Here is a 7,683-nt window from a genome sequence, read left to right on the forward strand (position 1 = left end):
GAGAGAGAGAGAGAGAGAGAGAGAGATTGTTCAGTTTTACAGATGTTCCCTTCTCCTTTGTCCTTTTAGGAGTCACACTGATAAAAAAGAATTTCTCTCTCTGGGAAGAAATTGTTCACATAAACATTTTCGTTCTCCATTGCCCAATTTACACTTTTCTCAGTGAATCTAACTTCAATTGTGTCCAGCTGCCAGGTCCACCAAGAAATAGAAGACGATCCTGTTATGGTGATTAATAAATAAATGAATGGATGAATGAATATGTTTGCTCATTTTGTCCTCTAACAATTCATTAATCCATCAGTACTACTACTAAGAGTAGAATAAATAAGAGAATAAAGTCTGTGTTTCCCCTACATACTCAGCCTTATGTGTGTTCTGTTCACATCTATATTCGGTCTTTGTACATTTGTGTATAACTTGTCTTTTGTATTCAAGAGTAAGTTGGATAAAGTAATACAATAAATATACCCTTTACAGTGTATTCCATTTTTTTTTATACATTTTCTCATGACATGGTCCATTGAGTTAAGCCACTGCCAAGTTCAAACTACAACACAGCCCAGCCTCACAAAGTTTAATTTCCCATGTCAATCAGCAGTGAAAGAAGAGGATCAGTTTGTATTGAATACTAAAAAATTCCTGTTACCTGCTGGTCCAGAACAGACATTTTTACACTGTAAGTAACAAAAAAGGTTACACATGTAGGATGACAGAGCTACCAGTGAAAGAGAAATGACTGGGTCAAGAAAGAAGTGAATCATTAAAGTGTGGAACCATTATTCCAGCTAAAAGATTTCTGAGCTGTGTCTCCCTCTGGGAGACACTGAGACCTGTCACCCACACATCTAGAGAATATTCTCATCTAGCAAAGACAGCAGACTGCACACCTCTCTCACATCACCCCTCTTACTCCCTGAGAGCCTCATTCTGTCTTCAGCTTCCTCATTTATTTCTCTCCCTGAGAGAAGAAACACTCATTTACACCTTCACATAATATGATTTCCTCTTTCCTCTCTCATGGCCACTAACTTTGGATCAAACAACACACAGACAGACCAACATTGACTCTAGATTCACACAGTTGCCTGTAAAATTTCAGTCAATAAATGTTTTTATTGTAAAAAGCCAAACTTAGACTGACTGACTGACTGACTGACTAAGTAACTAAGTAACTAACTAACTAACTAATTAATTAAGATAATCACTGTTTCATCATTTAGGCTTATATAAGCTTGATGAATTGAATATTTTTACTTCATTAATTATATCAGGCTGAAACACCATGCAGATTTAAATTTTAAGCTGGCAGCATGTTGATGAGTCGTGTGTGTGTGTGTGTGTGTGTGTGTGTGTGTGTGTGTGTGTGTGTGTGTGTGTGTATGTGTGTGTGTGTGAATGTGTGTGTGCATGTGCGTGTGTGTGTGCGTGTGTGTGTGAGATGTTTGTTACCAAACAGAAACTATAGATTTTTTCTCTGTATTTTTCTGGTTTACAACTTCCAATTGAGTGTCTGAAAGAAATGATTTTAATTTGTGATTAATGCTCACCCCCCTAAGGTTTTGAAGCACTAAATATCAGATCTATGTCCAGATCTCAGAGGAGATGCCACTGAGGAGATCAGACTTCTGATCTGAGCTGACTGGTTTAATGTGCGTTTAACCTCCGTGGTAGAAAGCTAGAAGGATATCACAGAAATACAGCAGAATGATTGACAGTGATCACAGCACAGCCAGGGGTTATCTGTAAGGCCACTGCAAAAAACACATCACCTAACATCTGCCCCACCAGCTTCTTCTTAGATCATAAGAATAAGATATTCTCTCTCTCTCTTCCCCCTTTTCCTCTCTCTCTCTCTCCCCCCCTTTCCACCTTCCCTCTCTCTTTCTCTCTTTCTCTCACTCTCTCTCTCTCTCAGAGACAGATCCACAGTGCCAGGTTGTCATTTCAAAACCTCCCTTGCTGCCTGAGCCAGTCTTGTATCTTTACCTTTGGGACAGATTATGGCTCTTTGCTCCCTCACTGTTCCCAATCCGACCTCTTTCTGCTGTGACAGGCTGCTCCTTGGCCAGAGGCTGTTAACACTAGTTGGTTGGTTCAATAGTAGGAATCTTTCTCCCAGTCAGTTGACTGACCTCTGGCAGCCAGCAGCGTCTGTGTAGCTGTGAAGGTCCGTAAACTTGGCAGTGGATTATGCTGCTCCCTCGCCTGGCCTCCCCCCTGCTGTGTCTCTCTTAACCTCTTTGTGGGTCACATCCACTCCTGGAGCCTCTCCACACACTGGCATACTGACATGAGACACACACCTTTGTTCCTTCAAGTCAGGGAGCAATGCAATTTAAAGCCATGATGTGAAGGAAGACAGACAAGAATAAGCTTTTAAATCGGGCTTGACACAGATGAAATGTGATATGTTAAAGTCACAGGTCCAGACAGAATGTGAATACACCTGAAATAACTGAGGTTGATGAATCTTCAGTTTCCTGTAAAGTGACAGACAGGAAATCAGAATCCTTTATCCTTCACTGCTCGTTGCTGAACCAACAACACATTAAAGCCCCAAAGCTGCTGGGGACTGTAACTCAATCATGAACAACATAGTGTTTAGTTTCTGTCACTGTTTGTTTGTATTTAAGTTGTTACATCTCCTCCCATCTCTTATCTCTCTAACACAATCCCTCTCCGCCCTCAATCACTCTTTTGGGGAGCTGGCAGCTCTGATCAGTTGATGTTGTAATTTACTAGAGGCTAATGGCTGCATTGTGGCTCACTTGGGGACAAGGCCAGAGTGCACTGGCTCAGGTCAGAGTCAGAGATCAATCTATCTTTCCGTTGGAGGGCATCGTAAGGAGAGTCTCGTGTCTCTGCCTAGCTTACTCCATGGCAGCCTGTGTCTTTGTTAGAACAGCTACTGGAATGATCCCATCTAATTAATTATTTTATTTGTCCTTCAGTGCCACATGGAGAAGTTTGGGTTTTATCACTGGATTCTGCGTTTTATGGGTTGAATTGAATGGCAGCGCTGTGCTGTTACTAGAATGGACATAACTGTAAAAATACAGCAAACACGCTGCTGGGTTATGCTGTTTCTCCAATCGATTGTTTACTAAACACAAGGCTGTAATTACAGTTTCCAAAATGATTGTTTCGGTTAATCAGAAAATTGGAAAAATCCCAAGCATGAAAAAGAATTGAGCCACATGCATGCAGTGGATATCAGATGACAGCAAATGGAAGCTGAGTTTGGCCTGTGGGGCAGTTTGGAAAAAGCTGTTGGTCTGTCTGCCTGTTCATCTCTCTCCCCATTTTGTACTTGATAAAACCACAAAAAAAATTCAATATATACTTATGCTTGGCATACAGTATCTATTCCATACAGACAAACCATGGAGAAAAACGTATGTAGCCTATGCTGTATGAGGAGAAAAAAAAATACAAACTAATAATTTCAGTTGGACTTTAACACACGCACACACAGCTTTCACAGAAGCTAAATATAGCAGGAAGGCGAACAAAAGTGTTCTCATCTGGTTTCGAAATATGGTTTGCTATTGAACAAGCCAATTTGTGTTTCCATGAAACCAGAACAAGGCCAGAGATTGGCTTTCATCTGATGTAAGCCCAAACAGAAACCAAAATGAACAGAACATCATTGCATCCTGATGTTGGAAGAGAATGGTAAAAAGGGTGCTAAATTTGTCCACCACTGCCCTTGTAAGCATGTGCAGAAAAGGCATCCTGGAAGTCTAATCATCTGTAGACAACTTGTAGACCTGCATCACTGGACCTCACATCATCAGTGTAAACCTCACATGTACACTACTGACAATAAGACTTTTTCACAGCAGACATTTTGACCTGTGATAGGTGTTGCTAATATTGGCTCTGTTCGGTTGTTAGTGAGCAGGAACAATCCCAGGGCCCTGAGACTGAAACAGCTAAAGTAATGTAATCACACCTGTGCTTTTTCTACTGTGACTTGTCAACATGTCTTCTGTGAGAAAGGCTTAATATCACTTATTTCTATGCTATATTTCTGTCTTAGTGTGAAACCCACAGAAATCATAATAGCATCACTTCATTTCAAAAGTTATGTTTATGCTTCACATGAGACAACTGGGATGAAACAGGAAACACAAGCTCTATAATTCCCTCAGTCTGTCTCATCAAACAAGCCAAACTTGACCAGAAGCTTCACCAGAAATATAATCAACAACAAATTAATCCACAACTGTTGCAGTGAATTCATTCTCTAAAACTCAGGATAATAGTGCTGGGTACAGGAATTCAATACTTTTTAGGCACTGACCAAATTGCCTCCAAAGTACCGAGTATTGAAAGATGCCTCGTCATTTCAGTACCCAAGGAGTAAATCTCATCAGAGTCAGAGAAGCAATAAGCATGCAGCATGCTTCTAACAAGATCTAATAATGTTTTTGATTGGCTGTCTAACGTTACACATCTATTTTTTTTTTTTTTCATTAAATTGGTATCAAAAAGAGTATCGTTAAGGAACCGGTATCTAAGTCATGGTATTGGTTTTGAACATTTTAAACAATACACAGCCACACAGGATCCACAGACCCAGGTTGTGTTCTGTATGCAGTCAGTGATGCTCTGGATCTTTATCCTTGTCTGCTGCGTCTCCATTACCCTTGTTGTGCGTCACACCCACCCCCAAAACCTCTCCTGATACTGAGGCCAAACCCCCAACACAGCCAGCCTGACCACAACATCACCACACCACAGTAGAGCCTTTCCACATCTTTGGCACAGCACCCAGCACATGCAGTGTGTTTCTGTTTTGTTTAGTGTAGAGTTCTACAGTACATTCTAACATGTACAGTCCACACATGCATTAAAAGTGAGCAACACGCACAACTTCTCTAAAAAAGGAGAGAGGAAAGACAAAACAACACAGACAGCTATATGTGCTGCTAGGAAAGCTTCTGTAAAGGCTCTCAGAGCTCACTTTGACTGTACTTATTTGTTTTATTGGCTTCTTTGTTATTTCTTTCTTTTCTGTCAGCTTTGGCTGGACTCTGAATACAGGAGGTCTACAGTTATGCTTTGATCAGAAGTTGTGATCTGCACATAAAATTTGGAAATCGTAACCCTCAATCCTGGCCTCGCTGTACTTGTGAGCAAATGCTAGTATTTAACTTTATATCTACTTAAATCTAAACCTAAGACAAGGAGTTTGTTATTTAAAAACTGCCGGCTGCTGCAACTCTACAGACTTCTATCTAAGCCCTGTCATAATAGATGAGACATTGTATCACCAAGCAGGAATATCTGCATTATTCGTATTTAAGGGACACCTTAAAAGAAAAGTATTGAGAAAAAAACTATAAAAGAATGCAGTCAATGTGTAATTCACATGCCGCCAATCCTACACTCCAACATTTCTAATAAATGTCACACTCTAAAAGGAGCATTTTGGCCTAAAATGTAAGAGTTTATTTTATTAAAAAGCAGCACAGCCACTAAAGTGTTTAATAATGTATAACATACTTCATCGTAACATATTCACAGCGTCATTACTGCTTTAACAGAATTAAAGATAAGATGAGCATGTTGTATTAAACAGTATATGCATTAATATTTGATCATTTCAAATACCTTCATATAAACCTCCATATTCACAGTATGGAGGTTTATATCATCTTGATAAGATATTAAATGTGCTTCCCCTGATGATTTCTGCTGATAAACATCACTGGTGACTGCAAATAAATAAATACTAGACTCAGCACACAAGTCTATGTACAAATAATCAACAGCCCACCTCCTACTTTCGGTCCTCTACAAGTACACTCCTGCATTCCTACATCCCACACCAACATGTTTGCATTATGGCTCACAGCCAATACTCAGAGCTCAGAGAAGTGGACAGGCCACAGACCAGGTGGGATCAGATTGGACAGCATGTCTGTTGGTTAAAACCCAGTGGATCATTGTGTGGACTGCCCTGACACATCTTTCTACAGGGAGGGAGGTACTTTTTTCCCTTCTTTCTTTCAATTCTGATTCATTGTATCTTTGCTGTAAAGCAGTGTGTATGTCCATAAAAGGCTCGTTAGCCCTCTTCTAGTAAATGCTGGACCTGAATCCAAAGAGTGACAGTACAGAACCATTTAAGAACCACGCAGAGCTGACAGCGTTTGATGTGGACATCACTAGTGTTTACTGAAGAATTGTTAAGCAAATTGAAGGTATCCTTTAAAACAGTTATAATGCTCCTAATTAAAATTCAACACACAACAATACTGGAAGAATACTAATTAAAGTGCTGATCGTGTTAGCGCTTTAATGTCATTGTTGTTATAAAACTTCTCAGTTACTCAATGGATTTCTTCTTTTTTTAAATTAGCTGTCCCTAATTGCAATTACATCACTTATACATTTGCACCAAGGGAGCCTCTGACAAGTCAGTATGTCTCTTTATTATGTGCAACACTTTCTCTCTGCAGTCTGGTGTTGATAACCATCAGCAGAGAAACTGTTGATATATAAGAAAGTGCCTCTGTCCTATCCACTGACTGGCACCTGGCACCTGTGTCTTCAGGCACCTCCTTCTACAGGGCCATATCTCTAAACAATTTGACAACATTAAACTGTGAAACAAAAGCCACAAGACCAGACTGATATGAAAATGTTGCAAAAAGGATTATGTGCATCATCCAGTATGACATGAACACAGCAGCAGAGTGTGTCTAAAAGCTGGGGTAGCTAATTCCTGCTTTCTGTTTTCTGTTAAGGTCTGTGAGTCATGAGAGGCATGAGTCATGAGAGGCAGCTGCTGGGAAAATCCTAGGGTTTTCTCTTTGAGTGAAAAAAAGTAAAACATACATATTTTAAGCCTCATATAGCTCATTGTAAGAATCCCTAAAATGGCCCGTATGTATCTGTCTCACTGCTCTCATTAACCACATGCGCTTGCAGTTGTTTTCAGCCTACCAACTGCATGCTACCTGCCCAGAAACAAGCAGCACACGGACAAAGATAGCACTGTTGACTGCAAAGATCAGTATCAGATCATGTTGTGAACCTAATTACTGTACATCAACGTCTCTCTAACACCTAAATACTGTATGTCCCTGATTATATCACTGGATTCTATTAAGGAAACAAATGTACTGTCAATTTGAAGTCAATGAGGTTTTTAAATTGGCACAGTGAGTCAGTCTGGCTTCTTATAAAAGGAAATAGTCAGGTAAAAAGGAGCTGAGGTTGACTAACTGACCAAATGTTCATTGCTTTTAATGTACAATTTGGACTTCTGCTGTTGTGCCCTCAGGTAAGGCATGCAACCTCATCCAGCTGAGGAGATGGATAACTTTATTCAAATCAAACTGTGTGACCTTCCTCAGGTAAAGGCATATGTGGTGGAAATACAGGAGTCATTCAGGGCAAGCTAGTCTCGCTCCAAAAACACGCCTAACGAGAGTCTGGCTTCTCTCCATAACATTCAGGGATGGTAAGAATACATGCCCTGGTTTATTGGAATTTAATTAAACCAATCACAATTGTCTTGGGCGGTGCTAAGCACCAGAGATAAGCCACAGTGCCGATGCAAAAAAGGCTTGGAAGGAACTTGTTTTGGTGGATCATGTGTACGTTTAAAATGTGTTTTAATCATGCAACAGACAACTCAGATTGGACAGATAGTCTAGCTAGCTG

General features: G+C 40.1%; 1 protein-coding gene across 1 annotated transcript in view; it reads right to left on the minus strand.

Annotated features, from left to right (window-relative positions):
- lsamp (limbic system associated membrane protein) overlaps nucleotides 1-7,683 on the minus strand; it is a 713,356-nt gene that overhangs the window by 666,300 nt on the left and 39,373 nt on the right. The window lies entirely within an intron of this gene.

The sequence above is a fragment of the Etheostoma spectabile genome, chromosome 3 (genome assembly GCF_008692095.1).
Source record: "Etheostoma spectabile isolate EspeVRDwgs_2016 chromosome 3, UIUC_Espe_1.0, whole genome shotgun sequence".
NCBI lineage: Eukaryota > Metazoa > Chordata > Actinopteri > Perciformes > Percidae > Etheostoma > Etheostoma spectabile.